Source organism: Cryptotermes secundus, unplaced genomic scaffold (assembly GCF_002891405.2).
Source record: "Cryptotermes secundus unplaced genomic scaffold, Csec_1.0 scaffold62, whole genome shotgun sequence".
In the NCBI taxonomy this organism is placed as follows: domain Eukaryota; kingdom Metazoa; phylum Arthropoda; class Insecta; order Blattodea; family Kalotermitidae; genus Cryptotermes; species Cryptotermes secundus.
The window spans coordinates 746,768-767,147 of record NW_019727786.1 but is presented as its reverse complement, the minus strand read 5'-3'; the positions used below and the strand labels follow the sequence as shown (position 1 = coordinate 767,147).

The 20,380-nt window shown below is 39.7% G+C and overlaps 1 protein-coding gene across 1 annotated transcript in view; it reads left to right on the top strand.

The window, feature by feature from the left end:
- The first annotated feature begins 7,388 nt into the window (after nt 1-7,388).
- Nucleotides 7,389-20,380, top strand: part of LOC111864910 (metabotropic glutamate receptor 1) — a 228,313-nt gene continuing 215,321 nt past the window's right edge. The window contains exon 1 of the mRNA XM_023852521.2: nt 7,389-8,122. The gene's annotated coding sequence lies outside the window, so the exon portion shown is untranslated. The remainder of the gene's footprint in view (nt 8,123-20,380) is intronic.

Sequence of the window (20,380 nt, the reverse complement as noted above, 5' to 3'; positions counted from 1 at the left end):
GAAATTGAAACTTTATAGTGTGTCTTGCTTATACTTAAGTAGTCGTGAAGGAGCTGTGCAGTGAATTAGCACCTCTCATACTCATGGAATTTACAGGTATGAGGAAGATGCGTGGTAAATATAACTTTCAGACCTGGTGTCCGTTAAATGCTGTCATCTCTTTTGCACAGGCTGGTGAAGTTATAAATTCATAATTATATGAATTGTTGATATCCATAGGACAGTGAAATTCTTATTTGACGAATCTGTAGGGGAGTGATAGATTCTTGAATTAATTGAGGGTTCTTCTGATTGCTGATTATGCACAATTACATCAAGAAACTATTCTCTTGTACTTAGATATGGCTTGGAGTAATATCCCGGGGTGGGATCTTAACACTTTGCGGACCGGCAATTTAAATATTTAAATCACCCTGGGGACTGGCATTTTTTAACCCACTACTCTAACTTGTGCACTGTTCAGTTTAAAAATTAATATAAAATATCCTAATTTTATGAACTAAAATTTTTGGAGAACACTTACCAATGCTTCTAGAAGTGCTTGAGAGTGTGATATTTCTGGAAACATTCCCCTTCTACCTGCACTTTCGTCAGAGCTACTTTCACTTATATTATCTGTAGCCACAATTGTTTGTCGTCCTCTGCCACTGCCACTGTCAAATCACTATCACTACACGTCTCAGAAGGAATGTCAAATAGCTCACGTCAGATAGCACGGAGAACAAGTCAGATATTGCTTGGTTTTCGGCCGCTTCTGTCCTTGACTCATTGTGCAACTAACTTCCTGCCTGGTACATAAGAGCCTGTAGGGTCAAAGATAATTTTCCTTTGGAAGGGGTACCCAAACAGCGAGATCAAGTTACTGCCTACTAAGCAAACATTCCGGAATAATAATACACAGTAGTCATTTTATTTGGGTGGTGCCAGAAAAAGGTATAATGTGTTACAATCTAACGTGTCCTAAAGTCATAAAAATATGCCACTGGTCCACCACGTTTAAAAGCGCTGGGCATAAAAATATGCCACCGGTCTGCAAAGTGTTAAGAGCATAGTATTGAACATTTGATTTGACTAGCTTAGTGTTTTATATTCTGAAAGAAGTTTGCAGCATGGAACTGGTAGGAAATTAGAAATATTGATGTAGGGTGGGCTCCATGGGCATATTGTTGATCCCAAGATTCGTTGTAATCTGTATATATACTGCATGAAATACAGGGTCTGGCAATTTTGAGCTGTCGAAGGACACATGCTTCTTGGATCATACTGAAGATCCCCATGCCCATCTTTGAATCGTTTAAATCATTCAGATACACTGTTATGACTTAAAGTTTGCAACATGTTGTAAGTTTCTTTTGGCGTTTTATCTGGTTCATATATAAAATTTGGTATTCATTCATTGTCTCGTGGCTAAAAAAGTGACAATAGTCAAAAACACAACCAACTTACAGAACTGCTACTCATGAACTATCTTTGATTGGAGTTTCTGACCACTGCTAATTGTTGGTATAGATATGAGGGAGAGTCAATAAATAGGTCAGAAATGGCAATGAGACAGGTGAAATGGATGTGGTAGGTTTACCTGTTTGTATCACTAGGTAGCAGCACAGTTCAGGTTCATGACAGTCTAGGTAGCAGACATGCATGTGCATGTTCAGAAGCTGGTTTCAGTAGGCAAAATGGTGACCGTGCTTGATGGCTACACTACCAAAGAGCAGTGTTCTGTTGTGCACTTTCTGTGGGCAGAAGTACTCAATGCAGAGAATATTCGTGAAGAAATGTTTCCTGTTTACAGTAGGAAGTGTTCTTTAAGTGAAGTGGTTCACAACTGGGGCAAGAAATTCTCTCAAGGATATTTGAAAGTCAGAGATGTCTCCCAACCAGGTGCTGAAGTGGCTGAGATAACAGTTGAAAGACTTTTTGCTGCAGTTTTTGATGAAATGGTAAAGCGATGGGCCAAGTGTATCCATGTTGGAGGAAGATATGCCGAGCAATAAATGTTTTTTTCCATATTTGAATATCACATGTTTTATGTTTTGTATCAATTTGTGACCTATTTACTGACTGTTCCTCATAGGACTACACTTAGTAGTTGGCAGTAGTTCATTTCAGTGCCATCTAATGCGAATGCTGTGGCATCAGTGTGGGAACTTCATTGCCAGACTACATAGAGTGAGGTGAACAGACAAATGCATGGGCATGATGGTGCTATAAGCCTATCAACTCTCCATAAAATAATAAAAGTATGCTCTGAATCAGCATGGCTAACATAATGCTTTGTGGAGCCTGAAGTTATTGTCAGTGATGATTTGGAGGAATGTGACAGAATATAGTTAGGGAAAATCATCAGTAGAAAGCAAATCAACTGACAGTTTATAAACATCATGGTTTTGTTGACATGACTGTTGCTTTCACTACTATAATTCTGGTGCGAAGAATGAAGAATGAGTCACCACTTCCATGTAGGAGTATTTCCTGACTCATCATTTGCATTCTTATGATTTTTTGATGCTGTATATCCAATGGTGCTGAAAGCATGTAATTAAATAAATGAAGAATGCAATCCTAAAATTGGTTGAAATATCCAACCCAATTTCTATTGTCCATGTATCCTTATTTTAAAATACTTTTTTTATCAAAGCTTTCCAAAATTCTATGGTGCTAATCTAATATTATTGTGACATATGAACTGGCCTAATTTGAAATATGCAGTTGTGTTAGTTGCTTTGTTACATACACTGGCTTTGTCTGCTTCTTCAAGGAGGGGATTAGATGTTTGAAGCATAATTTTTAGAATCTAATGTTTTGAATCATATAATGATTAAACTCCAAATAAAGTACCATGATTTTCTTGTAATGCTTCTGCTTTCATTGTGTGACTAATGTCGTGCTTTAATATTTTACCAGTTAATTTCTTTATATTTTGTGGAGAATATCCACTGCTTATGCTCTTAAGTCTGTCAGAACCCATGTTCCAGTTCTCCACTGCATATAAAAGTAGTTTAAAAAATAACGTAAATGGGACCTATCCTGAAATTTCCCAGTTTCCATGATGTGTATTTTTGCCAACCGTCTTACAGTGCACACAATTTCACCTTTATCTTCACTTCCACACTACATGTTTCAGCACTAATGTGCCATCTTCAGGTGTGTCTCTATCCACGTCAAACTACTGCACTGCATGCTATCACGTCTCCATCATAAAATGACTAAAATGCATATTCATCATGTATAGCAACAAAGTCTAAATACTAAAGCTTTCAGGATTCGTCATCCATACGTCGTATCTTAAATACACGAGTCACGTCAGTCCTCTTCTATGGGAGCACTCTTCCTACATTCTTGTGTATATTGTGTTCTGTGTTGTGTCCTTCTCTTGTGACTGCGTGCATTGTGTTGCTGGATATGTGTGTGTGCTCCCAGTTTCCAGTGATACCTGACAGTCTGGTAAAATTTCTCACAATGACAGATCTTTCTAATTTCCACTTCGATTTTTGAATTTGATGAAATTCCATTTCCAAAGTAAGGAAGACTTCCATTCACTCACCCATTCACTCATGCAGCTGAGCCCTTCTTGAGAAGCCGCTAATTGTGCAGCTACTCAAGAACTGCCCAGCATTTTATGAACTCAAAGGTTCATTACAGTGTTCACAAGAGCCCTCCACTGCTCCCTATCCAGAGCCAGATCAATTATCTGTGTTAATATACGCGGTAGAGTCATTAAGTTCGTGGAATGTGGTTTTATCACATCATATTACAAGGTATTCACATACACTTATGCAGATCCACATCGGCCCTCAAAATAGTTGCCGTTGGTCATTATGCAAGTCTTCCAACGTTGATATGGCTGCTGAAAACACTGCTGAAGCATATTGGCAATAAATTCCCGTACGACGCTTTGCGGCCATTCCACGAACTTATTGATTGGTAGTGTAAATGCACTACAAGAGATAATAATAATAATAATCATGATGTAGAACACAAGTATACTTACCTCATTGGAACTCAGTCTTGTAGGAATAATTGTGGCATGAAAACAGTTTATTCATGTGTGATGCCTAATATTTTCCAATTTGAAGCAATTTATGATGTTCTTTATATGACTATGCTTTATCAGTTTGAAAATGGTTTAAACGTTGAGCTTATTTCATTAGTTATTTAAGCACAAGTTAAGAGCATAACTTCATTTTCCATACAACTTTGCCCCTCTAAAAGAAGTAAGTGTCACTAATTTAATTGGAATTACAAATGAAATGAAGGGAAAGAATAATGCTGTCTGTCAGCGTTTCTCAGGCTCCAAAGTTGGGAGTTGGGAGAAGTATTGAAGTGAGGGCGAGTGCGGGTATGCTATAGTGGTCACTGCCGAAACGTCTGCCTCACTCCACAATTGATAAAGAACGTACAGCGTGCCCCATGTTACGGAAGTTTGGGTTCTGGAACTCCGCCCTTACAGAAATTATAAAACAATTAAATTCATGACACGAACAACAAATTCAGGTAAAAGAGTTGATTTCTGAAAGAAATTATATCGTATTATGAAAATTCATAACACATCGCCATGACGTAGCTTATGTATCTGGCCATTTGTTAGTCTACGCCCATGTGTCCTTGACGCATGGGGGATAATTTGTGGTTGATAGCATAGTTGTCACCACAAGCTTTCGCAAGACTCAAACTTTTTGCTGAGTAAAGTTTAAATTTTAAATCTTATCAAGTTCACGTTTGTGTACGTATTATTATTTATATTGTGGGTTTATTACCACTGGGTGGGGGTATCTTGGAATAATTGGAAAAGTATGCATACACATTTCTAAAAACATTCCTTCCGTAATGTGGTGGCGTGCCGTATTTGTGAGATGTACGAGGGGGTACCCAAAAGAAACCGAATTAATTTTTTTTAAAACTTATTTATTCAAATTTTAAGCACAAACCTTCAATCCCTTTCAAAGTACTCTCCACTTACACTAATACACTTGTCTAGTCTTTTATTCCATTTTTCAAAACATTGTCTAAATTCATCTTTTGAGATGCTTGACAGCGCCTCCGTCGTTTTTTTCCTTCACCTCAGCAACATCAGCAAAACGCTGAAAAAAAGTTTTGAACATTTCGGGACTCTTCTTTCAAAGCACAGCATGCTTCCACGCGACCTTGTTTTTGTTCAGCGGTCAGCAGTCGTGGCACGAATTTCGCAGCCACCCTTTTCATTCCCAAATCTTCTGTCAAAATTCGCTGAACTGAGCTCCAAGTCACTCCCGACAGCTCCACAATTTCTTCAGTGGTCCGTCGTCGATCTTCCTTGATGATTTCACGAATTTTTTCAACATTTTCATGTGTTCGGGCCATTGCAAAAACGACGATCACACAAAACAGTTGTCACTATAAACTCTGCCGAAACTAGTCCTTACCTTCTGAAGCAACGGTAGTCGGCTTATCGACTCAGGAATGTTAGCTCTATGCGCTCATAGCGGCAAAACGCGGTACTACAAAAGCTCTGCCCACAAAAAAATTAGTTCGGTTTCTTTTGGGTATCCCATCGTATATGTATATATATACCGCGTTTTGCCGCTATGAGCGCATAGAGCTAACATTCCTAAGTCGATAAGCCGACTACCGTATATATATATATTTATTTATTTATTTATTTATTTAGCGATGAATGAGAATGAGAATTGGCACAGCTATTTGAAGAAGTAGTACAATTGGAGAAAATTTTCGGAATGATTAGGACCATCAATAACATAGATATAGACTTCTCTGTCACATTTACGCAACGTCACCATGTGCCTAGCCTATTGCACAGATTCGGCGACAGTGTAATTGGGCAGCACATGAGGAATACACATACTTATCAGAGTACGTGACGTCACTTGCAAACGTTGAAACTCCTAAGCATCTCAGGAATATATCCATTTTGAATATTGAGGTGGGAGTGTATTAGCTTAGAATGGTTTCATTCGTTTCTATAATTTCCTTCTATCTAAAAGGGAATAAACCACTACTGTTTGTGAACTTGAATTTGGAGTGCGCAGAGTTTCCAAGTATGCGAACCAATATTTTGCATCCCCTAGTCCTCTAAACGCTGGTCACGGTAGCCGAGCAGTCTAAGGCACGTACTGTCTTCGCTCGCTTGGAAACCGAGATCATGGGTTGGAATCCCACTCAGGGCATGTGTGTGTGCGTTTTTCTGTGTTTGTGTACAGGTAGAGGCCTTGCGACGAGCTGATCACCCGCCCAAGGAGTCCTACCGAATGTGTAAGTTCTAGAAAAACCGTAGTGAACAGAGAAGTTCATGGAGGTAGGCCTAGGCCCACTGGGGCTGTAGTGCCAAGGGGGGGAAGTCCTCTAAACGTTCATTCGTTATTAATGAAAATGAACTGTTGAAAAAAGTAATCACCAGCAAAAAATTTTACTCAGCATAAAGTATATAGATTGTATTTCATTATCAAAGTATAGTGTGAGAGTGTTTGGACTGGATTCACCTCGGCCATGATAGAGACCCATGGCGGTCTCTTGTTTACAGATTTATGAACCTTAGGCGGCCTATACACGTACGAGTCTGGCTCGGCGAGGAGCCGGGCTCGGGTTAATTTCACTACACACGTATGAGCGTGGCGAACCACACACGGACGAGTTTGGCTCATTGGAACCCGAGCCCAGTCGGACTCGCGAGCCAGACTCATACGTGTATGGGCCGCCTAAGGTTCATAAATCTGTAAACAAGAGTCCGCCACGGATCTCTATCATGGCCGAGTATTTCCATAAAATACTGGGAATTTCTTGATTCGATGAATAACTTTTGTCTTCTCAGGTTCATGGAAGTGATTAGCTAGTTGTATTTAGCTCAAGCGGTTAGTCGTTGGCTTCCCACCGCTGCGGCCCGGGTTTGATCCCGGGTCTGGTCAAGTTGGATTTGTGGTGGACAAAGTGGCGCTGGGCCGGGTTTTCTCCCAGTACTTTGGTTTCCCCTGCCAATCTTCATTCCACCAATTTCTCCATCATCATAATAACCGGGGGCAGGTTACAATAGGCCAATCAGTGGCCGCCGTGGCGAGTGGACCCAGTTGGACTCCACCCCCCACTAAGCGAATTTTATTTGTGTTTAATAATAACGAAAGCTTAAAATATACGCCTTAATGGTGTAGTGCTTAACTAATTAAGTACGGAGACAACTTTGCCTTTTATCTTATTAATTAAGAAAGATCCCTCAGCTCTGAGTCAATTTCCTATGTACGGAATTAATCTGCCACAAATTCGTAATTCCATAAGAGTAAAATGCATGGTTTTAAACCACCTGTGAAGCGATGCAGTTACAGTGCGCAGGTCAAAATGCGTTCTGTCATTTGACTGTGTTTCGTCTCCTTGAGGATCTCGGTAGCCTCAGTAGCGTCTCGACGTCGCTTGTAATAGGAAGCGAGGGGATGACGCAGTTTTGTTCAGTCAGTACTCCAGTACGCACATGGCACGTTGTGTCGTAACGGTGTTTATTATGACGGCGTATCATAATAGTATCATTCAATTTCACATACAAGACAGGAGCATGTTTCAACTAAAACTTAACAATAATACGTATCAAACTGAAGTAACTGACTTCTGTAAAAATTCAGAGTTATTTATTAATGTAACATTTTTCGGTTTCATAAGCGCTTAGCTGTGCATGACGGTGTACATAAGCAGTGGAATAAATAATAATAATCACAACAATTTCACGAAGAGGTGCAGTCAAATTTATTTCATTTTTGCGATGATAATAGCGAGAATTAACATTTCACTGAACGTGATTTTACGACATCAGATTTTAATTAAACTTAACTGGTACCAACTGAATTTGTAGGACTATACACACACGTTAACAATTAAATATATAAAGTCAGCGTTTTAGTTTTAGCATCATCACATGCGCGGGCCTGCAGAATAAAACTGTAGCTAAGAGTCTTATCTTATTCTCGTGGCTGTACACGTATAGAGGGGGGGCAGGGCATTTGAATGGTTTGCGTGTGGTTCCATCTGAAGGACATGTTTCTTGTTATGAAGCATCCTCTACGGCTGACGTAATTCCAACCATTTCAGCAGCTGAACGACATGTCTCATTGTAAGAACTGTTACCACAATACAGGATGTCATCAAAGTAAGTACATTATGTGTTCGTCTTATTATAAACCTGACTAGAAATTCAATATTTATACTAATTTTGAAAGAAAATTATGCATTCCTCACCCACATGAATAATTAATCGCACAATTGAGTAGATCGTGTCTCTTCGTCCGGATTCACGCCGAAAGTAGCCAACGGATTTCATCTAAATTTGATACTGCAGTCAAACTGATTTCATGTTGGCTGTGTTTATTCAGATAGCTCATGTTTTTTTACAAATCTGAAATCAAATTTATTGCTTCTCTTAAAAATGGTTCAACATACATAAAACTGGTAATTAAATAAGCAATTAAGCAACGAAGACGTGTGTAAAGGTATAGCTCCACCATTCTTGACCTTGACACTAGATGCAGGACAGTGGTCAGCTTCAGGGGTTCGTAACTTAGAACATAGACCTCGGCAAAGCCCGGAAAATTTGTTGTAGCTTAATATTCTTCCATTTATGACCACGCAGTATGATATCAGCAGTACCGTTAGCTTTTCAAAAATAATTTTTTATCTGAAGCAAATGAATATAAAGACTAAGGATGTTTGCAAAATCGTGAAGACAACTTTTTGCAAAATATGAATATTGTCTTTCAAGATCCTTCTTCCTTAATGTGAGGGCTCGGTACAAATTCATCGACATGTGCTGATTAATTACATTGTTTTAACGACAGTATTTCAATGCGGATGTTATATAACTTCGAAAGACGTAGGAATGCCATATGCAATTAGTGATCGCTAGGGTTTTGTCTTCTGGCATTCGCGTGAGGAAACCTATAGAGAATTCGTTAGGTTAGTCTGTAGTTCAGTCGACACTAGAATCTAGAACTTCCTAAAGGAAGTTTGTCCAGTTTTACTGCTGGTTAATTTGCTCATTTATCCGTAGTAGTGGAACATTCGCTGCTTTCTTCAAGATGTCCAGTCATGGCGGTGTGACCTTCATTTCTCGCGGGGAGGTGCCTGTATCAAAATTTCGGCTACATTAATCCAAAATTAAGTTTTTATGAATCAGAATGTAAAGTAAAGTTTTCCCTTGGATTAATTGATTAAGAACCAGGCCATGAAGACATATATGGGAAGGTAGGGATAGCTCCACCTTTCTTAACCTCGACATTAACTGGAGATGAGTGGTCAGCTTCACATCTTAAGCTGCTTTACTCCCCCAGGAAAAGCCTCAGGTACTCGTGTAGGAGACTAGGTGGGTCTCTAGGTGGGCCCGTCTTGACGTTATGGAGAAGAGAAAATTTTCTTGCTCCTGCCGGGGATCGAATCCCAACTCCTCTGTCGTCCAGCCCGTAACTTATTCGTAACACCGACTCATCTATGCTGGCTCATAAACTCCGAAGGTAAAAGGTAAAGCTGTCCCTGGGGTCAATTAGTTAAGCATTATGCCATAAAGACATATGGGGGAGTGGAGGTATAGCTCAACCATGCTTGACCTCGGTCCTTGATGGAGGTGAGTGGTCAGCTTTACGCCCCGGCTGCTTTACATCTGGGGAAGTCGCCCTCGGTTCTCACTGTATAAGAGGCTGAATGGGTCCAGCTCCAGTCTGGACACCGTGGGGAAGAGAAAAGTCTTGCCGTGCCGGGAATCAATCTCCGAGAGTTCTGAGCATAATTTTGGTTAAATCTTGTAATGAGTTGTATACTGAGAATTTATTTTGTTTCGCATCAAATCCAGGATTTTCTTTTTGTTACAAATAGCGTTGAACTGCGGTCTGTGTTACGAATGAGTCAGCTTCTTACTACTATACTGTTGGTAGTCAGTCGATACTGCAAGTAGTCTTAAGATGTATTGTTGAACAAACTAAACAATAAGATTAGCATTATGCCGTCTGTAGACCTTGATAGGCTTGCCTTACAAGTCGAATATAAGAAATGGAATAGCTTTGTCCGTACGGAAACTGACAAAAAGAGTCCCACATCCGACAGAGGCCAAAAATATTCTCCCCGCCAGAACAGTTTTCGGATCCTCTTAACATTCTGTCTGCTGACTATCAGAAACTACTGCCAATCAGGAAGACTGTGTCTGATAAATCAGCCATAGCGTGAAACTGACCTATCACCTCAGTTTATTGCCGAGACTATGAATGCGTGGAGCTTTACATCAATTTCGCTCATAAGCCTGCAAAGCGCTGTGCTTATGCTTTTGGGTGACTGTATTACTTTTTGTTTCTTTAATACTTTCAGTGCTACACGCGAGGTATCTCGTTTAGAAGTTATGACCCTAAATGTCTAATTAATATATAAGAACATGAATGAAAGTAGCACGTCTCTCTGTCTTTTAAGAATTAAGGATTTTCAAATTCGTAGTTTAAACAAGTCTAGAAACTGCGTTATGTTATGAAGGAGATATTCTAATTGGAGGTTTCTTTAGATGAAGTAAGTATGGAAATGTTAAATATTATGCCTGTCTAAAAGGACTGTAAAGAAAACAGGCCTCTTCCGGGAAGTTGTATACATAATTCCTAATGGTTTCCATTGAAGTTCATTAAGCTTACTAGCTGTCGGTTTATAAATGGCATTTCAGCAAAACATAAACCATGTTACATAAACCGAGCCAAAGCCATGTTTCGATGTATACCATAGAATGTCATCAAAATCTCCGAAATGGATTATGGGATATATGGAAAAGTCCACTTGTGTCCTTACGTTTAGTGGGCTGATATAACAGGACGAAAAGACTCCTTACTTACAAAGGCCACTCATATCAAACCTGAGGAAGAGCTGTATAACGGTTTATGATAACGTACATGAAGAAGTTCCTGGGGATTACTGAGTTCTTGCACTTTCTCCACTGTCCTTTATTATAAAGAACACGACGTTTCGGAAACTGGATATGTTTCATCCCCAGGAGGGGGGGTGGGAGACACATACTCTGTTGTGTTCATTAAAAACAGCTAACCTCAATCACTAGGAGAGTCTGGCTTTTTGTAACGGAACCAACAGAGTAGGCGTCTTGCACCTCTTCGCATGAGAACGGAAACAGATCCAGTTCCCGAAACGTCGTGTTCTTTAGGATACCGAACGATGGACAAGACCAAAAACTAAATAATCCCGAGCGTTACCTATGTTCGCAGAACCGTTTAGAATCTATATGAAAAAGTTAATTTTGACCTTACGTTAAATAGGCGTTTTAATTGGTTGGTATTGATAAAATGGAAAGACCAATTAAACATATCCCACACCCGTACCGAATTTAACTAAAATCATATTAGCAGATTATGATGCGCATGATAAAGTTAATTCATTAACTTACGTGAATAAAGTTTGTTATGGATCAATGCGATCGAACGCGATGAGGTGGATTATTTCAGTTAACCTAATCCTTCCAGCTGCATTATGGCCCTGGGGTCGACTCAGCCTCTAACAGAAACGAGTACCAGGAATATTCTTGGGGGTAAAAGAGCGGCCGGCGCTGAGGTCTGATAATATTACCACCGTCTATGAGCCGACTGTCTTGAAAATGTGGGAGCCTCGACCTCCCATATACATTTGGGCCTTCACGGACTGTTACAGGGACAGCTTTACTTTTATGGATCAATATGAGTGGAAACTGGAAATACCTGACAACATTTAGTGAAAGTCTTCTATGTTGAATTTTAAAAAACAGTCTGCCAAACCCTTTAGGAGCTAATGCTAGGTCACAGTCAGACTAAAACACTTAACATACATATACTTGCTTACTTATTAATGGAGCTGAGCCCTTCTTGAGGAGCCGTCAATTCTTCAGCTACTCAAGAATTTCCCAGCATTTTATGGAACCCGAAGGTTCATTACCGTGTTCACAAGAGCCCTTCACTGGTCCCTATACTGAGCCAGATCTATCCAATCCATATCCCATCCTATCTCTCTAAGGTCCATTTTAATATTGTCCACCCACCTATGCCTTAGTCTTCCCAATGGTCTCTTTCCTTCTGGCTTTCCCCTAAATATCCTATATGCTTTCCTCATATCCCCCATTCGTGCTACGTACATACGTATAAAGGTTCAGCCACACAGAGCGCTACGCTATGTTCGCTACGTACGCTACGTACGCTGTGTACACTCTGCGACGCAGCTGACATAGGGAACATAGCGTACGTAGCGTACGGAAGTCTGTGTGGCCAGTCACATTGGCAATAAAGCGAGATATTTTTCTGTTCGTATAGCGAACATAGCGTACGTAGCGCTCTGTGTGGCCGAACCTCAAGACATTATTTTTCATACTTTGTAAAGGAAGTCTAAAAGCAGTTCATATAAATGTTAAAGATCTTCATTAGAGATGCAGTATGTGTGACGTACGCGCTTCTTTTGGCTCGCTTCCATTTGAACGTGCTTATTCTTTTCTGAATCATGCACACGTATCTGTGTGCGTGTTTTATTTTCGCCTAATTTTACGGCTCGAATATTTCAGAAGTGAGGAAATTCAGGTCACCATCACTCCTAATTTATTTTTAAACTCATTCTGCTTCTCATTTGGATTACACAGTCCCAGTGTGCTGGGTGAGGTTATGAGTGCCCACGTGCTAGTTGCCGGCAGATCAGTCAACAATAGCCCATTTGATGTCAGCTGTCATATTCATGAAAAACGCTTATTTGGAAAAGCTTCTTGAAACTTTTATATTTTCTAGCACTGGATGCTATGATTGAATTGTGAGTACGCGAGGCGGAGCCCCTAGTATGACAATATTTCTGTCCATCGGATGCTTAACAACTACAAATTGAGGTCTTCCTGCTTGGCTGATGGAACGTAACTCTTTGCGCGATATGTGAAATTTGTACACAGACTACGCTAACTTTCTACGACATGTCTGTTTGTTTCCTGTATACAGATTTTGAGTAAAAAATTACGGCTGTGTAGGCCTATATTATTAATTTTAGGCTATTATTTCAAATTAAATCTGATAGAATATTTCGCTTTGACTGCGACAACAATGTGCTCAAGACACCAGATGCTGGGACACACCGGTGGGCGTAGTCTCAAAGTTTAGTTCTAGTAGTAGTATTTTAAGTGAGAATAAAAATGCTCTTTACTCCCGGACTAATTGCATTGTTAGGACGTTAAATAAAATCTCGCTTTGAATTTCCTGCATTGATATGCATGAAGACAGAAGATGAACATATTAATGGCTGTTTGAGCAAAGCAGTATTAACATGAGAAGCAACAATCCATATGTAAAAATGTAACTTCAAGTCCAGGCTTCAGACTATAGTGTAAAATAGAGTAATTCGCCCATTGACATTTATCAATTTAAGGAGGGTACCACAGTCGCCTGTTCTTACCGTGCAGACTTTCATCCCTGACTAACGTGACGTCATCACTGCCGTGCCGCACAAGGCCAGCCCGCCATTTGCAAGGCTGTAACAAATTGGGGTTGCATGAAGTGAATGGTGAAACTGTTCAATTGAAAAGTACACACTTAGTGATACCATCTATTTCATACAATATACAGGATTACCCTAAAAGAAATAGACACTTTCAAAGTTTTACAGAAAGAAGAGTTTTAATAGCATGGCCGAGATACTTACATGGTTTGAAAAGTACTCCCTGAAGTTTACATGGGTAAGTTACAAGTGTTCTATATATGACCCTTTTGTAACACGACAAATATCAATGCCAGCCACTCATGTAGCATGTCTAGGTAGGTTATTCCACGCACTGTTTTTCCTGGATGAAGAATGGTCCATACCATTGGGTCACATATAGAACACGTGTAACTTACCCATGTAAACTTCAGGGAGTACTTTTCAAACCATGTAAGTATCTCGGCCATGCTATTAAAATTCTTCTTTCTGTAAAATTTTGAACGTGTCTATTTTAGGCTAACCCTGTATTTCCGTATACAATGCAACTTCTTATTATCCCCCTTCCTTCTCACAACATGTTTCGGCCGTACACGGCCATCATCAGGTGGCTCTAATTCGCTAAAATTGTTACACTGTATGGGATGTCCAACTTCTCATATCACATGTGAATGCGATATTTCTTAACTTAAAATAAATGTTATTTAATTAAAATTTCAATATTTTGCTCGTGGGGGGGGGGTCGTCGTGTAATCATACAAACGACATTGTGTGAGGTCTCCTTGTTTGGTTTTTATTTGCGCAGCGGCATGGCTGTTTGTGTGCTTTTGTGTAGTTCCCAAGTGTGTTGGTGTAGTTATCATGTATGTCCCTTTGAGTGTAGGAAGGTCACTCTGCCAGTGTAGTAGTAGTTCATCGATGTTGTTATTGTCACGGATTAGGCCTGCGTGGGGTGGTCCGTCCTCTTGAAGAGTATGTTGGTCTTCCAACTTAACTGTGGGCGTCCTGTGTCTCGTCGTCTTTTTGGATGTAAGACTGGAAATGTTCAGTTTTTCACTTGTACATAGAAAACATTAAAGGTTAGATTGCATAATTAACATGACTAAAAATTTGATTTGTTTCATTCTGGTCCGTCACACTAACAAATTACAAAGACAAAACAACTCCTCCAGTGTGACTATTGAAGTTTTTACTACTTGAAAACTTACACGTTTCGGTCCCTTTAGACTATCATCACAGGGAACATCGATACTTTTTGGAAACTACTATCACAATAGTTGTTTTGGGTGTTAAAATACATATGCATACAATGTTTGTAATGCACAATATATACAAAATCCAACTTTTCCACAACTACAGCAGCTTTCTTGGTATGTTAAACTTTTTAAAACTTTGTTATTTAAGTTAAAATTTATAAACCAAGTAGGTTCGTGTCCCTTCTCCTATTATCTTTCTTGACGGGGCTGAACTTGTGCGGCCTGTTTCTCTAGAGAAGGAGATTCTTGGTATCTTCCTGTGTTTGTTCGTGGTGTGCTGTGTTGTTTTTACTGTTCTGTACTCACTCAAAACACCCATTGTGATAGTAGTTTCCAAAAAGTATCGATGTCCCTCTGATGATGTCTATAGGGACCGAAACATGTAAGGGTGTTAAGTTTTTAAGTAGTAAAAACTTCAATAATCACACTGGACCGAGTTGTTTTGTCTTTGTGACTCTAAAAAGCCCTAATCTAAAAAAACAAGATATGAACCTTACTTACCCAAGGAGCTGAGCCCTTCTTGAGGAGCCGACAATTGTGCAGCTACTCAAGAATTTCCCAGCATTTTATGGAACCCGAAGGTTCATTACCGTGTACACAAGAGCCTTCCGCTGGTCCCTATCCCGAGCTAGATCAATCCACCCCGTCCCATCCTATCTCTCTAAGATCCATTTTAATATCGTCCACCCACCTACGCCTTGGTCTTCTCATCGGCCTCTTTCCTTCTGGCTTTTTCAGAAATATCCTATATGCATCCCTCTTCCCCCCAAATACTTAAATAGTGTTGTACGTGTACATTCTAAACCTCCTCTATCCCATTCCTCATTATACATACGGCCGGAGCGGTTCGTACAGAGCCATAAGTTAACTGAATAAACAAAAAGATAGAGAAATTCGGGACTTAGATGTCGTGCACCTGAGAAATGTGAGCAGAAATGTCGGACTGTCAGTGGCGCCATGTCTCTGTCATAGCGCACAGACTTGCCACTCTCCCAGACTTTATTAGAGAAGATGTCTCATATACTTTTCCGTATGAAATCAAATTATAAATACACTTTACGTTTTTATTTTCCATGATGCAGCATGTCTCCGAAGACTTCACCTGGCAGCTAGAAAATGAATTGAAAATATCGGTATAACCGCCCGTTTTTTCTTCCTTGTTTCAGCCATTACTAGCAAATTGAGTTTATCTAGAGGCAGAATCCAAAACTCTTTAATTCCGAAGCCCGTTTTTGGTCATGATCAACTTCACATCTTACAGGAACGGGGAACCCCAGTTTCATCTTTTTGTTTTCCTTCTGGCGTTCCAAGTGAATGCTCTCCAAGCGAGTTCCCTCAATAATTGAATACCTAGTTCTTGCCTGGAACTTCATAATTCATACCCCTCTCCAAATATTATTATGGTCTTAAAATCAAGGGGGGTAGAATTGGAGAGGTCTATACTATACATGAGAGATACAGGAAATGATTATAAAGTTTTGGTATGAACATCTGAAGAAAAGATGTCATTTGGAAGATCTGAACACAGATACGAGAATGCTATTGAAATTGATTTTAAAGAAATTAAATGACAGAATGTGAACTGCATTCATCTCGCAAGAATGGGGACCAATGGCGATGTATTGTGAACAAGGTAATGAAACTTTCGGTTCTATATATTGTTGACAGTTTGTTGAATGGCTTAACAAGCATTGTCTTCTGAAGAGGAAGTTAATATTTGTTACTTCTCTTGTGGGAGCTACATACCTCTCTCTTACTTATCGTTATTGTATACTTCGTTAATACAAAAATTCTGAATGAGGACGACGGGCCGCCCGCAATGGCCAAACAATAAATATTCTCGCATTTATTCCTACATATACAGAACAACTGTAGGCTATAATTGGTGTGCTGAAATGTATGTATGTAAAATACTAACTTCTGTTTTATTTTCATTGACATATTTATGTGCTTTCGAGCAATTGTCCATAATCTTTGAGTATTTGTATGAGTATAAAGTTCTTCAGACGTTTGATGACCTTTCTTGGTAGCCTTTCAATAGAGCGCAGAATTGCTGGTACTATGTATATTCGGTTTTGGTGCCATATTGGTTTCAGCTATTCTTTTAATGTCATCATCATCATCAGTAATCTGTCAGACGACAGGTCCACAGTCTCTTCCAAAACAATTCCTCCACTTAATGCGATCTAGAGCTTTCTCCTTCAAATGACAGTATCCTCTTCTGTCCCCAAGGTCATCCAGCATCTTCTTACGTCTTCTTCCTCGTCTTGTTGTCACTTCTATCCGCCCTTCTAGCTTTCCTTCAATAACTTCTTTTAGAAGGCAGTTTCTGCGTAAAACATGACCAATCCAATTAGCCTTCCGTTTCCTTATTTCGTGTAGGATATTCCTCTGCTCACTGACTCTTTTTATGTAGCTTATATAATTTTTCATGGTATAAAGTTATAACTGCATATTTCCCAGGAAGGAAAAATAAAATTTCATATTGCGCTCAGTTAAGCACCACGACTTGAAGATGTAAAGAGGGGGCGTGGCTAAGGTGCATACAATGTTAACGTCGTCATGGACGTTGTGGCCAGCTTCACGCCCGGCCCTTTTAATCCCGTGGAATTGGCCTTCGGTACCCATTGGGTACGAGTCTATCTGGGCTCCAGGGACAGTCTTGGAGCTGTAAAGAAGGGAGCCTCTTGTCCTTGTCTGGAATTGAACCATGTTTCCTCGGTTATTCAGTTCGTAACCTAGCACGAAAATTAGTTTTTTGGACCTAAAAAAAAGTCCTGTTTGTTTTTCAAAACACAACGTTTCGGAGACTGGATTCTGTCTCCATATTCAGGTAAAATCTATCAGTTGGGCCCAATCGATAGAGATATTCCCTTTCTTCGGAGCTCTATCAATTGGGCCTAACTGAGTAGGTTTACCTGAAGACGGAACAGAATCCAGGCTCCGAAACGTTATGTTTTGAAAAATAGTAAGAGCGGTATTTTTAGATAAAGACAGGCCGATGGATAATATCCATAAGCATAATATTTGTACTGATGTACCATCGTCACTAACTTTTAGATCGTAGCATGGCCTTTATATCGACTTAACTATTCTGGCTCCCCTTCTACTAAGGGGAGCCCGAACACCTCAGGATAGCCGGAAACGAGTTTCGAAGGCAGTATCTTTCGAATATGAAGCTCATTTAGTGACTTTCGATGTAGAGATTAAGAATGTGCGAATTTTGTCTTTGTATCCATTTCATTCCTTCTTGTGGGATAACCTGCTTCAAAGAACTAGAACTGTATCTTTATCCTGTGAACTCAGCGTGGAATCTCTTCCATTCTGTCCATGATTGCTTGTTTATTTTTAGTGGTTGCTCATAACGTCTCTCTCTTTCGGATCCGAAACGCTCGCTTATAAGTATAAATATATATTTTATGGGAAGAGAAAACAAACAGGAGAGTTCTGAAATTTACCGGACGAAGGAGTAATTCAATTATTGTTTCTTGCTGATGAGAAGAGGTACCAGGTAATTATAAAAGTATGAAGAAAGCAGTCTTCTGGGATTTGGCACCGTGTATATGTGGTGTTAACCGACGTTTCGGAGGAACGTATCGCCTCCATCTTCAGGGTAGAAGAAAAAACATAAGAAATCTGCAAAGCGAAGAGACCGTGAGAACCGGTATTTAGCGATTAATACCGGTATATACCCAAATTTATTCTTCATTTACCTTGTGCACTTTGCTAGGAGGCTTTCGGTTACAGCGGTCTAAGCCCATGATGGACACTATTCTGGCAAATACAATGGCCATTGTTGCCCGATCCTACGACAAACAAAGTCATCTGGCTTTACCCCGTGCATTTCTCGTGCTTCGTATGCCAAACGACATTAAAGTTTTGAAGGTTCGGAATAATGAAGCTGTGTGTCACGTGGCGTGTTGAGGACGTTTTGGGAAGAGCTGTTGCATGTCTGCCGCGTTACAAAAGGTGCTACATGCAACACTAGTAATTTGTTAAGTAACTGTGTATATGAGTAGGCCTGTACTGTGGCAGTCAGATTGCAAGCAGTAAAATTCTCAGTAACTAATGTGAAATACTACTACTACTAGTATACTACTACTACTACTACTACTACTAATAATATAGATCAAGGCGTAGGTGGGTGGACAATATTAAAATGGATCTTAGAGAGATAGGATGGGATGATATGGATTCGATTGATCTGGCTCAGGATAGGAACCAGTGGAGGGCTCTTGTGAATACGGTAATGAACCTTCGGGTTCCATAAAATGCTGGGAAATTCTTGAGTAGCTCAGAATTGGCGGCTCCTCAAGAAGAGCTCAGCTCCATGAGTAAGTAAGTATTCAGTTATTCAGTATTGAGGAGGTGGGTTTCCCCATGCACCGCGACTGATAGTCTATTGTACATCCCCCTTTTAATTTCTGCAGTCTCCATCGCCTACCGGTACTGGTGCTTACTATCAGTCCCTTTCTGCCAACGAGGTTCCAACCTTCTACTGGCAGTGGTATCTAATAATTAGTCCCTTTCTGCCAGAGAGGTCCCCCTTCCTCTGGCAGTGGTACCAATACTTCCCCCATCTACCGGAGGCATTGGAAAATACTTTGGGCGGGAAATTTTTGGCCAAATTTTGCTCAGAGGCCTCCTAGAGACATGAGGTTCTTTTACGTGCCGTAAATCTACGACACGGGACCCACGGCTTAAAGTCCCTCCCGGAGGACTTGTTCCGCCCTTAAAAATTCGACCAACTCCGCCGGGTATTTGAACCCGCGTACTGAGTAAGTAAGTAAGTAATAATAATATAAAATTACCATTATTGTGTGGTCACTATGTTCTTTCCGTCTCTAACGAAGAGAATGTTTTTTAATCTGTCATTATCCATTCTGTTCACATGGATTAACCATTTATTGAAAAAATATCTAATTCCTTATAGTATACGGTTTCAGTTTTATTTTTTTCACACCTTCTTTCATTCACAGTTCTTAAAGTTTTATTTCCCTTGTTGCAATTTAATTAATATTTTTGTTGTTATTCAAGTTTCGTGTGTCTGTTCTGCCTTGTAATATTTTAATGTAGTCTTCCTTCTTACGTGTCGTTTTAACATTCTATTTCCCGCCCCACTTGTATATTGGTATAAAAATGATGCATTAAATTGTTTACATCATAGCCAGCTTCATGAAACCTGTGAGGAGTATGAAACTTGATACATGCATGTACTCGCACTTACATGTGAAAATTTAATTTTGAAATTAATTTCAAAAGCAGTTAATTTGTTTTTATTAATACAGTTTCCATATTATTATGCTCACCAAGGTCTCTTAGTGTTGATTTGTAATACAATATTGCCTGAAATTGCGGAATATATACAGTATTTTGAAGAATGAGGAATACACTATATAAAACTAGTCTCTAGATTGTGGAAAGGGATTTTCAATATATTCCGATATATATACAATGAAAATAAGATGCGATATAACACTGTATAGTCACGCTTTTGAATTATGTTGTTGACAGTAGTTTTTGCTCCATAGAGGCGTATTTCATCAAATATGGCACCACACTGCTAAGCACATCAAATACAGGGTGTCCCAGGAGGAATGGGCCAAACTTCGGGAGGGTGTTCCTTATGTTAAAGTATGCCGATATAACCCAAAACACCTATGTCCAAAGTTGAACGGTTACGGAGATAATGGCCCAAGAAAAGT